We start from the raw sequence: 17,119 nt of genomic DNA on the forward strand, positions 1-17,119 counted from the left end.
TATCAGAATTGATACATATTCAGTACAAAGATTCTCAAGAAAAAAAAATAGGGGAATTGGAGAGCAATTCTCAAGGTGAAAAAAAAGACGCAGGAAATTTTGAACCCAGGAGTCGCCACAGAAGTTTGGGCACTGTCATAGGTGCACATAGTAATTTTTATAGCTGCAATATGCTACATAGTAATACATACTGTAGTTTGTCCATAGTAATATTTGAAGCCGGCACCCAAATTTACCCCTATAGTGAAATAGACTAGGGATGCACCCAAAGTTACGCAGCCCCCCATATTTTTCGGTGCGTATATCGGCGAGTTTGCGTGGGGGGGGGGGGGGGAGGATTGGTTTGAGGTTAGACATCGGTAGGAGGTATTTTAAGGTTAAGGTGGCCATGCACTTATAGATTTGCAGCAGATTCAGCCATCAGATAGATTTCTGTTAGATGCCTGTCGAGTCTAATCTGACAGGAATCTGATGTGTGTCACACACTAGGAACAGATTTCCATCTATTGGAAATCGATCTAAATGCATTATTGGACCATTAGATCCAATGCAACTCTATGGGCCATCGATCTGCCAGCAGCAGATCGACCTAGATTTACCTTCCTGTCAGATAGATCAAATACATCGAAATCGGCCACAAGTTGATCAATAGATTTGATAGAATCGATCGATGGTTCAAATCGACCAGTATATGTGTAGTGGAGATGCGTGGTACCCGGTGGGGTTTTCTGCTGTTGTAGCCCATCCGCCTCAAGGTTGTGCGTGTTGTGGCTTCACAAATGCTTTGCTGCATACCTCGGTTGTAACGAGTGGTTATTTCAGTCAACGTTGCTCTTCTATCAGCTTGAATCAGTCGGCCCATTCTCCTCTGACCAATAGCCTTTTCTGGTTGCCCCCAAAGCTCTCTACAGTTGTCCATTCCATGCGGACCGCAGGCCGTAGTTGTGTTGCCACATGCAGGGGCCACTTTGTGTCGCCGCTCTGCCTCCCCTTTTGTTCACCTTTAGGTTATCAGCCAGCACTGTGTAGCAGTAGCAGCCACTGATTAGCAGCTACCACTATGCTAACGGTGTATGGGTTATTTCCAGTGGAAATAATTTGACAAAATGTCATGGACAGGGTGTACCTAATGTCAATAAGCAAAAATTGTATTTAATTTCAATAGTCCGGCCCCCTAGCACTCTCAAGAACGGCGATATGGGCCTTGGCCTAAAAAGTTTGGACAACCCTACTCTAAAGCCTTTACTCTGCCTGGAGTTGCCCTTAAAATGTGGGATGTTGTTCTGCTGGCCGAATGGCTCAAAACATTTGTTTGAATTGCTTGTGACAGATATGTTACCCGATGCCTGTGGGTACCTCAATATTTACAAACCTCCTCAACTATCAGTTCAAAGGATCAGTAGGGGCTCCACACCTGGCCTGCTGAACTTCTCATCCTTCCAAATCCAGTATATGGCATGAATTACCACATTCAGATTACGGTTCACTTAGAGGAAAGGTCCAGAGTTGATGCCAGACCTGGCTGGAAAGTTCTGCAGCTAGGCGGAGTGCCTCCTTCACAACATCGTGCCATTTGCGCGGAAACCAATCTGTCAGCGATAAGCCCGTAAAAGTATAACAAATTGGAAAATAACACAAGAACACTTCAACATAAGCTAACGATTAACCTCGCGGATCACAGGATGGAATACAAGCGGAATGCGAGCAGACATGGGGAAATACTCTTTCAAGGCAAAGTCTGCCATGGAAGGATGACTTAAATACCATTCTAAAATGAGGTTAAATACAACAATGTTGGATCTCCCTGAAGGGCTGCAGTCCTAATTTCAAGGTGATCACTCAGGAATTTATTTAACAGCATAATGCAATAAGCAGCCATGTAGTTACCTAATGTACATAGCAGACACTCCTTCTGCCTCTCTCTCAAATAATAAGACTGGACTAAGTTTTGTAGAGAGTGTCTCCAGGCATGCAGACAGGTCTTGGCTTATTAAGAAATAGAGACGCAGACCTACAAATTCAATGGCTGTAATACAATTAAAAAACATATATTTAAAAATAATGCATTGCATGTGGTTTTCCAGCACTCCCATCCCCCCCCCGAAAATAAATAAATATTATATATATATATATATATATATATATATATATATATATATATATATATATATATATCCATTTCACATTTAGGCGTTCGTGGTCTTTTGAAAATGCGTTTCTGACAGTGCAGCATGCTACATTATTTTAGCAAATTAAGAGTGGTGGAGTCGGTTAAAAAATCATCTGACTCCAACTCCAAAGTTTATGAAACCATTGACTCAGACTTCAGGTACCCAAAATTGCAATGACTCCACAGCCCTGTACTCAACTGCTGAGATAAACTGACTCAAAGTTTGCAGATCCTGATAAAAGTCTTAATAGATCCTACTTCAGGAGGGTGACCAGAGGCAAATCTAGAGGGGTACAGGCAAGGCTTGTGCCATGGGGCTGCTCCTGTGCTGTGCCCCATGTCTGCCCCTATGCTGCACCACCGTGCCTGCCCCTGTGCCTCCCCATCACTTAGATCAGAACAATTCTGTTATCTGGGGAACATGGCTAACTAATCTATGTATGTAGGGGACACTTGGCTTAGTGTTAGAAAAGAGGACAGAGAGGGAATAAGAGAGATTTCCAAAAAAGTAACTTCGGCAATATGCTGAGCCAAAAAACACAGGCAACCATAACATGTACGTGAGAAGGGATGCAGTTTTTAGAAGAGAAGGGGGTCCTGCCTGGGGGAAGGGGCGCAATTTCAGTATTTTGCCATAGGCTCTAAAATTACACAGATACACCCCTGCGGGTGATACTAAAAAAGTAAAAAGTTGAAAGTGTATTGTATTGTATAGTGAACTGTACCTAAATGTACCGCCAACTCCATCATAAGCATCACAAGGATGCCATTTGTTGCGATGTTATTTTTAAGTGTGTAGCGCAATCTTACAGTCATAAGCACCATCTGTTCCCCCCAGCCTTGATTAACCCTTTCTGGACCAGCATCCTCTGCCCCCTTAAGGACCAGAGGGTGCTGGTCCAGCAAACCGCCGCTTCCCGACGAATCGCCGCAAGTTACCGTTGCTCCCGCCGTACACGCCGCTCTGTCCCCGCCGCAGGCTGCTCTCTCTGCCATCGCTATGACGCCAGAGCGCTGTGCGCCGGTCAGGAGCCGCTTTCATTGGCTCCTGACCCTGTCACTCCATGTAAGCCAATGGGAACGGCTTACATGAATGACAGGGCCAGGAGCCAATGAAAACGGCTCCTGCCCGGCTCACAGTGCTCTGCCGTCATAGAGGCGGCAGGGCATCACATTGCGGCGGGGGCAGAGCGGACCGAGCGACGCGGACGGGCTGGGGCGCGCGGTCAATGGGACGTAGAGTTTAAGTCCGGTCAGGACCGCAGCGCCCCCTGCCCGACGTAGATTCGTACTCGCTCGGTCCGCAGGTAGTTAAATTGTGGTTATGTTATGTGTGCATCAGATAACAATAAAAACAATGACAACTGTGGAAAATAAAACATTCACCGTTATTAATAAATTAAAGTGGACCTGAACTCCTGCAGAGGACAGAAGGAAAATGGAGAAATACACTCTGTATGTATTTAGAGAGTTTAGCCTGTCTAATTTCCCCTCATCTGTGACTAATCATCACAGTAATTTGATCTCTCAGCTGTGACATCTCAGGAATCTCCTCTCCCACGGCAAAGCAGCTAATTTGTAAACACAGGATGTTAACAATATTGTCCGCTTCCACAAAAGCAGGAAGTAGACACACTGCAGTTGGCATCTTGATGTCCCACCCTCAGAGCCACTGCTATACTTTATTATCCTCCCTGGCGGTAATTTTTTTTTTTCAACTCGGCAAAAAACCTTTTTTTTTTAATTATTTTTTTTTTTGTTTCATGTAAAGCTACCAGAGTGGTAGCTACATGAAACACCACTAGAGGTCGCATGTGGCCCTCTAGTGCGATCGTCGCCGGCATCAATAGCAAACAGGGGAGCGCGTATATAACGCGTTCCCCTGTTTGGCTTCTCCTGTCGCCATGGCGATGATCGGCATGACGTCATGGACGTCAGCCGACGTCCTGACGTCAGACGCACTCGATCCAGCCCATAGCGCTGCCCGGAACTCATTGGTCCGGGCAGCGCAGGGCTCTGGCGGGGGGGGCCTCTTCTGCCGCTGTGTGCGGGCAATCGCCGCAAAACGGCGGCGATCAAGCTGTGCGCGCAGCTAGCAAAGTGCTAGCTGCGCGCACAGCACTTTACATGGTCAAAATCGCCCCACCAGGGGCTGAGATATCTCCCTGCGCGGCATAGCCCGAGCTCAGCTCGGGCTTACCGCCAGGGAGGTTAAGCTTTGGCTACACTAACATTGTAGATCCAAATGTCCCCCCTACTCAACACAGCACATGCATGCCTGCAGTTTGCTAATGCACATCTAAATGATCCAGAGGAGAACTGGGTGAAAGTGTTGTGGTGAGATGAGATGAAAACTGCGCTCTTTGGCATCAACTCAACTCGCCGTGTTTGGAGGAGATGAATTGTTGCCTATGACACAAAGAACACCAGCCCCACCATCAAACATGAAGATGGACACAGTCTTGAGGGGACAGGACACCTTCATCGAAGATACAATGGACAGGGGCCACATACGGTCAAATCTTGAGCCAGCACCTTCTTCGCTCGGCAAGGGCAATGAGAATGGGAAGTGGATAGGTATTCCAGCATATCAATGACCCAAAACACACGGCCAGGGCAACAAAAGTGGTTCAAGAAGCACATTAAGTTCCTGGAGTGGCCTAGCCAGTCTCCAGACCTTAATCCAATATAAAATTTGTGTCGGGAACTGAAGGTTCAAGCTGCCAAACATTTGCCTCTAAACCTTACAGACTTGCAAATGGTTCCGCAAAGAGGAGTGGGGAAATATCCCTCCCGAGATGTATGCAAACCTGATGGCCAGCTACAAGAAACATCTGACTTCTGCGATTGCCAACAAATACTAAGTCCTTTTTTAAGGTTCTTTTGTTATAATTCTGTCTCTCACAGCTATAATAAACCCATTACAATTATTGACTGGTTATTTTTTAATCAGAGGGAAAAAGAGCAAAATCAGCAGGGGGTAAAATGTTTAATTTCCTCACTGTACATAGCATGGTTTTAAAGGAATTATCAGGCAAAAAAATAAAAATAAAGAAAAAAGGAGTTTCACTTACCTGGGGCTTCTACCAGCCCCGTGCAGCCATCCTGTGCCCTCGTAGTCACTCACTGCTTCTCTAGTCCCCCACCGCCAACTAGTTTCTTTTTTGCCAACTTAGGGGTCGGCGGGCCGCATTGCGTACATTTTTACGCATTCCCGCTGGTGCAGGAACATTAACATACATTTTTATGCGTTGCAACCCCAGCACGTAAGAATGTTTTTTTGTTAAAGTTCCTGCACCAGCGGGAATGCGTAAAAATGTATGCAATGTGGCCCACCGACCCAGAGCACAGCAAAAACAAAACTAGCTGGTGGCAGGGGACTGGAGCAGCAGTGAGTGACTACGAGGGCACAGGATGAATGCATGGGGCTGGTAGAAGCCCCAGGTAAGTGAAACTTTTTTTTTTGCCTGATAATTCCTTTAAGATGATTGGATGAGTTATTTTACTCCTTTCTTCAGGCTAACAAAATCTAACTAGGTGGGAAGTGGCAATGGATAATTACAGAATGGGTGGGGCTTAACTGGCAAATTGAATAGGTTCATATGTCGGTATTCTGGACTCCCAGTGACTGTATGACTTCTCAGCATGCATTTGGGTACATCAAGCTCCATGTCACACATACTGGGATTTTAGCCAACACTTAAAGGGATACTGTAGGGGGGTCAGGGGAAAATGAGTTGAACTTACCCAGGGCTTCTAACGGTCCCCCGCAGACATCCTGTGTTGGCGCAGCCACTCACCGATGCTCCGGCCCCGCCTCCGGTTCACTTCTGGAATTTCAGACTTTAAAGTCTGAAAACCACTGCGCCTGCGTTGCCGTGTCCTCGATCCCGCTGATGTCATCAAGAGCGCACAGCGCAGGCCCAGTATGGTCTGTGTCTGCGCAGTACACTCCTGGTGACATCAGCAGGAGCGAGGACACAGCAGTGCAGGCGCAGTGGTTTTCTGACTTTAAAGTCAGAAATTCCAGAAGTGAACTGGAGGCGGGGCCGGAGCATCGGTGAGTGGCTGCGCCAACACAGGATGTCTGTGGGGGACCATTAGAAGCCCCGGGTAAGTTCAGCTCATTTTCCCCCGACCCCCTACAGTATCCCTTTAAGCCTCAACTACATGGGTAGATGAGGCTCCGATCCGGTGGTTCGATTAGCCGCCGGATCGCCTCTTCCGCGTCCCCGCTCGTGCTCCGGATTCGATACCCGCTCGTCCCTGCGCCGCTCATCTTCCGCTCTATTCCCTGCCATTGTCCCCTCGTGGGGAACGAGCAGGGAATCAGCGGTGGGTAGATCCGTCCTGTCGGATCTTATCAATCGAGCCGCATCAGCGGCTCGATTGATAAGGCACATCGGAGCCTCATCTACGCGTGTAGATGAGGCTTAAGGGGACACAGGTTTATCTCAATGACTGGTTCACACTCGGAAAGCGCAAATTGCAAATCGCACCCGTGATTTTGCATTGTGAAATTATGCACTTTTGCATTCAATAGAACGAAAATAACATCGCAGTTGCCCCCAAAATGCTGCATGCAGCACGTTTGTGGTATACGCTGCAGTGAGAATGATCCCATCGCTGGCGATCGGCAAAGCGCTAAAAAGCACTCAAATGTGAACAAGCCCATAAGGGCACTGCCATATTTATTGCCTTTTAAACAATACCAGTTACCTGGCTGTCATGCTGATCTTTCTGCCCAGTAGTGTTGGATCACACATCTGAAACAAGCATGCAACTAATCTCGTCAGATTTCTGTCAGAACATCTGATCTGCATGTTTGTTTAGGGTCCAAAGGTGCCCATTAATGGTACATTTTTTTCATCAGATGCGATCTTTCAATGCACTTTTTATGAATGAATTGGACAGAAAACTGCGCAGTGTGTGCCATAAAATCATTCTTAGGTCAATTGGATCAGAAAACGTACCGTAATCAATCCAAAAGTTGGATTTTACGATCGTATCTGAAGAGAGAAAATGCCCTAATTGACCCGTTTATGGGAACAATCGATAAGTACCTTCCAATGACTTATGATCACAAAAGGTGTGTCGAAAGATCGCATCTGATGAAAAAAAATTGTACCATTAATGGGTACCTTCAAATCTGAATTGAAAATTAAAAGTCAAAATAAACATAATAAATGGTGATGACCCCGTAACAGATTCAGGGTCAGCACACTGCTCATCTGCAATATCTCCCACTTGAGCCATAGGGAAAGATGGATATTACCTTATTAATCAGTTGTCCTTTCAGTTATAGCTGACATTAACTGATATATTTTAGTTCTGACAAAACCTTGTCAAAACTGGAAGGAATTGTTGTTAGGAGAAAATGGTGAGCTTCTAAGACGCTCTGACGGTGAGTTAACGCAATATTCATTTACAGGTTCATCAGTCGTTTATTTTAAAGTGAACCCGAGGTGAAAATAAACTGATGAGAGAAAAAATGTATTTATCCTCCTACTCCTAAAAATGACTTTTTTAGATACCCCATGGTATTTTATTTTATATTTAAACATTTACTAAGTAGATTGAATGTTTTTTGTCTATGCTTCGTGGCAGCCAATTAAGTAAGTGTCCCTAAATGAAAATACATGGACTATTGACCTTTTTCTACACCCCCCTCCCCCCCCCCCCCGGCCCTCAGAAGTTGTATTCTGCCCGGAAAACTTTTATGGCTGTAATTTGCTTATCAGTGATGTTTATTATATTTCCGACAAGGCAGAAAACGTCACTTCCATGCCTAAAAATTAACTCTTTCAAGTAGTAAAATAAAACAAGTAAAACAGCCTGGTTATTAATATGTTTTGTACTGTACATACACATGTTTATCTCATGTCACATGTCGCCCCAGGTACACTTTAAATAATTTTACTTGGTTCAGGTTCACTTTAAGACTAATAGTATTAGAGGCAGAGGATCAGCAGGATAGCCAGGCAATGTGTATTCTGGAAATTTGGAAAATATCTCTTCCATTCATCCTGAAGCCCCATCTACACGATACGATTCTTTGTATGATTCAATTACGATTCTATTTACGATCTGATTAAATCCGACATGTCCGATCATGATTCGATTCGATTAAATTCGATTTGCATTGGCAAAACAATGGCAAATCGAATTGAATCGAATCGAATCATGATCGGACATGTCGGATTTAATCGGATCGTAAATAGAATCGTAATTGAATCGTACAAAGAATCGTATCGTGTAGATGGGGCTTTATTAGCCTCTGAAAGGCTTCTGTAGAGTCTGATGTGAAGAGGTGTCCTGGAGTTTCTCATAACTGGCCTTTTGGGCTGCAAAACAATGATTTATGGGGACAATATTCCCATCACTGTACATTCATATACTGTACATACTCATCATTCTCCACCGAGTGTCCCCTTTCCAGCTCATCTAGCATACAGACCGCACATAGACATCCATTCATCCCTACTGAACGATTTTTGTTTCAATGCCTCTCTAGAGAGCCCACATCCTGTTCTGAGCTTATTACCTTACATAATGCAGCAGCATCTGTTAAGAAATAGACCGTGCTCTGGGGTCCAGCCTCATTAATAAACAATATGCAATCTTCAGCATGCTGTCCTTCAAGCAGACGTGCCTTCACCTTCTGCCCAGCAGATGATCAGGTGACTCTGCACTTTCTAATAAGGCATACCTTTTCACCTGTGTTTAATGAAAAGCACACCTGTTCCTGTGGGCTTGCGTGCAAACAATAACCTGTACCGTAGGTCAGAAATAATAGGGAAATTCTGGCTCAGATAAGGCAAAGCTAATTATTAGTCTAGGGATCATGAAAGGAAAACTGCTGACTTACCAATTGGTTTGCTGATTCTGGCATGAAGATGCCAATTAAGCTCTATAACAGGTACATTTTATGGGCCTTTCTGAGACAGAAGAAAGCTCTGAGCTAATCAACAGAGCAGATTAGGGTAAGTGTAGTCATTACAAGCCCTTTCACCAGCAGTTGCCTAATGAGTGCTTTACTCTGATACAACAAATGGGCAGCATGGTGGCACAGTGGTTAGAACTCTCACCCTGCAGTGTTGGGTCCCGGGTTTAAATCCTAGCTGGGGTACTATTTGCACAGAGTTTATATACTCTTCCCAATGTAAGTGCGGGTTTCTTCCAGGCACTCCGGTTTCCTCCCATACCCCAAAACATACAGATAAGTATATTGAAAATGGCCCTAGACTATGATACATACACTACACGATACATACATAGACATATGACTATGGTAGGAATTAGATTGTGAGCTCCTTTGAGGGACAGTTAAGTGAAAAAGACAATATACTCTGTGGAAGATGTTGGCGCTATATAAAATACTAAATAAGAATAATACTAAAAACTTCCTTGTTCTACAGGTGTACATCTGCATCATTCTGTAATTCCAGAGTACAGTCCTTTCCATTCAGTTCTGGTAATGTAGCCCTCCCTATTGTATTAATATAAAACTATATATACACACACACGTGTAACACACACTACCTTCTATCCTATAGATGTAATGGACACTTACTCACTGCTCCTCTTCCTTCTACAGGTTTAACTCACAATCCTCCACATTGTACATAGCCTAGCCTAATCATTATACAAATTATAAACCATTCTTCCACATCCTAAAGTTGTAACAGTTACCTCCTGTTTCCAGGTGGAATTTAGAGCCATTCCAACTCTATACATCTAAAGTCTGGTAACACACATCCAATTTTGATTGACCAGTTTTACCACTTCCATGAAATATGAGGGCAGATTATGAATACTATGAATATATTGTGTAGGTAATATTAACGTTTACCAGAGACAAATCAATACAAAAGATTTATACATAACTGGGGCTTCCTCCAGCCGTCTCCACATCGATCGCTCCCACAATGTCTTCCTCCACCTTCTCCTTGTCCCGGTAGAAGCCCTGTAAATTTGCCCAGTAGGCACATGCGCAGTGCGGTTCCACGCACCTCCCTGTCTCGCACACGCGGCTGGGAGCATAATGCACAGGCGCAGAGTGCTCCCAGCCACAGAAGCCCGGGCCGGGCCGTGCATGCGCAGTGCGCCCCGACTGCCCGAACTTACGGGGCTTCTACCGGAACCAGAAAAAGGCAGAGAAAGACGTAGTGGGAGCAATCGATGTGGAGGCGGCTGGAGGAAGACCCCGGTATGTATAAATCGTTTGTATTGACTTTTTATCTGGTTTACTTTAAAATACATGGAACTTAAGGGATTGGCCAATCAGAATTGGAAGTTTGCACCAGGTTTTAAGCTCAGTTCATACTTCATACTGTAGAATTCAATGCTTTAGATGGTGATAGTGCATATGCTACCACCATCCAAAGAACGGTAAACCAGAGGAAAAACTGTCCTGACATTCCACTAAATCACATTGCCAGGGCCGGGCCGAGGCAGAGAGGCTCTATCCTCAGGGCGCAGTGTAGGAGGGGTGCACAACTCACTCAGCTATCACTCCCCTATTGTGTTTAAAGCAGATAATAAACAGAGAGTAATAACAAAAGAGGATACATGGCATTGACTGCAAGCCAGATAACTAGAGATCAAGGTGTTGGGGGGGGGGGGGGGGGGGGGGGGAGTCCTGGGGCAAATCTTATTCTAATATCAATCAGTGTGTGACGGCTGGGGTGGAAGGGATGGAGGGACGCACTTTGATGTCTCAGCCAAGGGTGCTGGAGGACCTTATCCCAGCTCTGCACATTGCTATTATGACATGTCCAACTTCTGTCCAGTGTCCAGAAAAACTGTACGGGTTGGAACTTTGCGTTCCGTCACTGCAGCGGACACTGGACATTTCGGCAAAGGTCTGAACAGATCCTACATTTAACCACTTAAGGACCAGGGCTTTCTGCAGTGATCGGTGCTGCGTGGGCTCTCCAGCCCGCAGCACCGATCAGGATTGAGCCTTGGCGATCAGACTTCCCTCCCTTTTTTCCCCACTAGGGGGATGTCCTGCTGGGGGGGTCTGATCGCCACCGGCTGTTTGTGATCTGCGGGGGGGGGCTCTTCAAAGCCCTCCTCCGCATCGTTTTCGGCGCTCCCTCCTTCCCCTTACCTCCCTCTCCCTCCATGGGCTGCGCAGGATGGATTTCCGTCCTGCACATTGAAGGATAGGCTTCAGCCTATCATATGCCGGCGATCCCCGGCCAATCAGAGGCCGGGGATCGCCGATCTACGTCACGGCGCTGCTGCGCAGCAGCGCCGTGTGATGTAAACAGCGGGGATTTCTTCCCCGCCTGTGTACAGTTCGCTGGCGAGCCGCGATCGGCGGCTCTCTGGTTGTTCACGGAGACAGCCTCCGTGAACTGCAGTTTCCATGCTATACCACTAACGACCCGCCGACGCCTATCGGCGTTAGGCGGTCGTTAAGTGGTTAACATAGGATCCATTGACTTACTTGTGGTCCATTACATAAGTTGGACTCGATTGTGAACTGCGCCTAACTCACAAATTACACTCTGCTCTTTATTTACCTTGTCTAATTATTCATGATCTCTCTCATTTTACAGATGTAAAGCATAGTTCTTCCAATTTGCCAGTGAACAGGTGTCAGCATGAGCACTGAGTGGTCTGCAGTTATGCATCCCCCATGCAGCAATTTGGGATTCACCTTTCTCTTATGCTGGGCATACACGGCTGATTGTTTCACCACTCGATTCCAGATAGCAGTGAATGGAAAAAGATAAGAAAAACGAGCGGAAGATAAGAGAATTGACTACAGAATCAAGCGGAGAACCAATCGAACGAGAGAATCGAGTGGCAAAAACAAGCAGTGTATGCCCAGCATTATGGCCTACTCTACATTTAAGCAATATGTGCTATAGTAGCTCTTCTGGAAGATCAAACCAGACTGAGTAGTGATCTCAACCCAAAAGCTCCCACAGCCCTTGGGTGACCATGATCTTGTCAACAGTACAACAGCTGACCTTTCTTGGACCAGTCGTGGAAGTTACTAACTAATACAAACTGGGAACACCGAATAAAACCTACCTTTTGGAGATAATCTGACCCAGCTGTTTTGCCATCACAGTTTAACCCTTATCAAAGTTACTTGGATCCTATGCTTGTCATTTCTTCCTATTTCCATCAAATGACCTTCAAAAACTGACTGTTCATTTCCTGCCCAATATATCCCACAGCTTGACGGGTGCCATTGTAACAAGATAAATCAAGGTTATTCTCTTCACGTTAATGTTGTGGATTCAGTAGTTAGAGATTCATAGGGGAATAGTGGTCCGCCATATTGAAGATGACCCTAATGAGGGGAATAACAAGGGATGGTCAATGAGATGTGGCATAGCACCACAGAAGTGCAGAACCAGAGGATTCTTACAAAATCATCTCATCGATCACCTCTGGAAATAAGTCAGCCATACTAGAGCTGATGCTGCTCAAGTACAGACATTGCTCGGGGGACTATCAGTCAGCCATATTGCACTTGAGCTAAAAAGGATTAAGGGATAGCCATATTGGAGCAGGCGCTGCTCTGGGGAATAGCCATACTGGACCTGATGCTGCTCAAGGAAGTAATGGCCAATCATATTGGAGCAAGCGCTGCTCAGAGGAACAGCAGTCAGCCATACTGGACCTGATGCTGCTTAAGGGAATATTGGCGAGCCATATTGGAGCAGGTGCTGCCCAGGGGAACAGTAGCCAGCCATAGTGGACCTGATACTACTCAAGGGAGTAATGGCCAGCCATATTGGAGCAGGCACAGCACCGGGGGAATAGCAGTCAGCCATAAAGGACCTGATGCTGCTCAAGGGAATAATGGCCAGCTATATTGGAGCAGGCATTGCTCAAGGGAATAGCAGTCAGCCATATTGGAACAGGTGCTGCTCGGGGGAATAGAAGTCAGCCATACTGGACCTGATGGTGCTCAAGGGAATAATGGTCAGCCATATTGAAGCAGACGCTACTCGGAGTAATAACAGTCAGCTATACTGGACCTGATGCTGGGAATAAATGGCCAGCCATACTGGAGCAGGTAATGCTCAGGGGAATAGCAACCAGCCATACTGGACCTGATGCTGGGAATGGCCAGCCATACTGGAGCAGGTGCTGCTCGGGAGAATAGCAGTTAGCCATACTGGTCCTGATGCTGGGGATAATGGCCAGCCATACAGGAGCAGGTACTGCTCAGGGAAATAGCAGTCAGCCATACTGGACCTGATGCTGGGAATAATGGCCAGCCATATTGGAGCAGGTGCTGATCGGGAGAATAGCAGTTAGCCATACTGGACCTGAGGCTGGGAATAATGGACAGCCATATTGAAGCATTTGCTGCTCAGGGGAATAGCAGTCAGCCATACTGGACCTGATGCTGGGAATAATGGCCAGCCATACTGGAGCAGGTGCTGCTTGGGAGAATAGCAGTCAGCCATACTTGGACCTGATGCTGGGGATAATGGCCAGCCATACAGGAGCAGGTGCTGCTCAGGGGAATAGCAGTCAGCCATACTGGACCTGATGCTGGGGATAATGGCCAGCCATACAGGAGCAGGTGCTGCTCAGAGGAATAGCAACCAGCCATACTGGACCTGATGCTGGTAATAATGGCCAGCCATACAGGAGCAGGTGCTGCTCAGGGGAATAGCAGTCAGCCATACTGGACCTGATGCTGGGAATAATGGACAGCCATACAGGAGCAGGTGCTGCTCAGGGGAATAGCAACCAGCCATACTGGACCTGATGCTGGGGATAATGGAAAGCCAAACAGGAGTAGGTGCTGCTCAGGGGAATAGCAGTCAGCCATACTGGACCTGATGCTGGGAATAATGGACAGCCATACAGGAGCAGGTGCTGCTCAGGGGAATAGCGACCAGCCATACTGGACCTGATGCTGGGAATAATGGACAGCCATACAGGAGCAGGTGCTGCTCAGGGGAATAGCGACCAGTGATACTGGACCTGATGCTGGGAATAATGGACAGCCATACAGTAGCAGGTGCTGCTCAGGGGAATAGCAGTCAGCCATACTGGACCTGATGCTGGGAATAATGGAAAGCCATACAGGAGCAGGTGCTGCTCAGGGGAATAGCAGTCAGCCATACTGGACCTGATGCTGGGAATAATGGACAGCCATACAGGAGCAGGTGCTGCTCAGGGGAATAGCATCCGGCCATACTGGACCTGATGCTGGGAATAACGGCCATCCACACAGGAGCAGGTGCTGCTCAGGGGAATAGCAGTCAGCCATACTGGACCTGATGCTGGGAATAATGTACAGCCATACAGGAGCACATGCTGCTCAGGGGAATAGCATCCGGCCATACTGGACCTGATGCTGGGAATAATGTACAGCCATACAGGAGCAGGTGCTGCTCAGGGGAATAGCAGTTAGCCATACTGGACCTGATGCTGGGAATAATGGACAGCCACACAGGAGCAGGTGCTGCTCAGGGGAATAGCATCCGGCCATACTGGACCTGATGCTGGGAATAATGTACAGCCATACAGGAGCAGGTGCTGCTCAGGGGAATAGCAACCAGCCATACTGGACCTGATGCTGGGAATAATGTACAGCCATACAGGAGCAGGTGCTGCTCAGGGGAATAGCATCCGGCCATACTGGACCTGGTGCTGGGGATAATGGCCAGCCACACAGGAGCAGGTGCTGCTCAGGGGAATAGCATCCGGCCATACTGGACCTGATGCTGGGAATAATGGAAAGCCACACAGGAGCAGGTGCTGCACAGGGGAATAACAACCAGCCATACTGGACCTGATGCTGGGAATAATGGCCAGCCACACAGGGGCAGGTGCTGCTCAGGGGAATAGCATCCGGCCATACTGGACCTGATGCTGGGAATAATGGACAGCCATACAGGAGCAGGTGCTGCTCAGGGGAATAGCATCCGGCCATACTGGACCTGATGCTGGGGATAATGGACAGCCATATTAGAGATTTTTTTTAATCTGATTGCAGTTATAATTCCCCCACATCCGGAGCTCTTATGCTTGACTTTTTCTACTCCATAGAAAGTCATGTCTGAGCTTGGCTGAGATGATTGTGAAAGTCTGTACAGCCATCACTGCACAGATGATTCTCTGTCAAATGCTGCCCAATAATAAGGCCAGATGGGCATGCTTGTGCTAGATGTAAGATGCTGCTGATCATGAAATGTGCCCCTCACAACAGGTAACACTGAGAGGCAATGCACAGTGTTTCCAGAGAGCCCCATGTTACAGATGCCATCCGCGGATCATACACAGGTCTGTCTTGTTGTTGCTGCTTCACATCTGCTCTCATGCAGACAGATGATGCATGAAACACACGTGCCCTGGCTGGCTGGCATTCATCATACAAGCTGATAAACAGAAAGCGGCAGATCCTGGCTCACCTTCAGCTCATATTCAGCCCATTCCAGAGAGATGGCAACACGCAGATGTCTTGTTATTCTTTCCCAGTAAGCTATAAATGACATTACTCTCTTCTTTCTACTTCATGTACTGGCAGATAATTGGTTTGCCGCTCAGAAGCTGGTTTGGCTTACGGCTGTGGCCATTGACACTGGCAGAAGCTGGTAAGACAGCATACTGCATATGTGTAGTGCACACTGCCAAGAGCCCGGATGCAATGATGGCTGAGCATGTGTGAGCTGGAAGAGAACATTCTGCAGTACATCTCATACTTATGTACACTAAGGAGCATGGGATTTGCTTGGGTACAGTGACCAAGGCACACTTCAGCTTCAGATAAGTATAAAGACAAAGAATTGAATGCCTGGCTTGTATACACAACCAGAGGCACACAGGGCTTATGACTGTGTACACAGCCAGAGGCACAAAGGAGTTAAAGATGTGCTTGTATGCAAAGCCAGGAGCAGAGGCTGCATTTGTGTGTACCAAGACATGACTTGCACTAAACTCTCCACACATAGGAGCCGGGGTGTTTTTAAAGAGAAACAGCAAAGACAGAAATATGCAAGCGCCAGTGTTTTTTTATTTTTAAAGGTACAAGCTGTGAGGACATTATCCATCACTACTTAGCAATATGCCAATTTAAAAAAAAAAATGTGGTGTGAAGAGTACTGGCAGAGTGAGGGAATCACTAGGGAGCAAAGGATGGCGGACTATGACAGCCCAGGAACCTATTCTGTGGGAGGTGCCATTTTTTATTGAAAGGAGCACTGGGAATGACAACTACTTAGCGACTGAGTGCCTAACGTGGAAGCAGTATGTCACTGTGAGTGTCCTGCATGCTTACTTTGGGTCAAGGAATGGAGGCAGTAGGCAGGATATGCATAACAGAATGGCAAACAACCATGATATTGAGATGTGTATGTGTAACAGATGTCAAAATTTCCCTGGACTGAAGATTTTGGCAGCTAGAAGGGATTACGCAGAGAAAGTCCTTCCTTTCGCCCCAGGAGACATGATGCCCACCAGCACACACACATGGTTATGATCTGTTCAGGACGGCTACACACAAACTGCGCATACATCCATACAGATACATGTACGTATCACCATCACTGTACATTTCTGCACACAATGTACAGGCTGGCCTGTCCACATCCTGGACAGTGCATGGGACTCCACACAGTGCAAAATGTGGACATCCGCACACGACTAACAAATATCACAGAGTAGAGAAGCCCAATCTAGCCACAATCATCAGTGATGTAACTGCGTTCAAAACCGATGAATTATTGACCTTTGGTTGCTATGGGTTACTGCACTCTGTATAACATTGCTATGCTTATCCTTAATAAATACAGATGTTATAGAAGGGCTGCATATAGAAACATATGTTACATACAGCTATATCATGCATATTATATTACTGATCTGATATCCACATGACCTAAGATGCCTAAAAATAAATACATAAAACCGAATCAAGGATCATTTATCTGCATGTGTATATTAATGTGTGTGTATTCA

General features: G+C 46.5%; 1 protein-coding gene across 2 annotated transcripts in view; it reads right to left on the reverse strand.

Annotated features, from left to right (window-relative positions):
- NUMBL (NUMB like endocytic adaptor protein) overlaps positions 1–17,119 on the reverse strand; it is a 131,740-nt gene that overhangs the window by 114,130 nt on the left and 491 nt on the right. The window lies entirely within an intron of this gene.

This window comes from Hyperolius riggenbachi, chromosome 8 (assembly GCF_040937935.1).
Source record: "Hyperolius riggenbachi isolate aHypRig1 chromosome 8, aHypRig1.pri, whole genome shotgun sequence".
Classification (NCBI taxonomy): Eukaryota; Metazoa; Chordata; class Amphibia; order Anura; family Hyperoliidae; genus Hyperolius; species Hyperolius riggenbachi.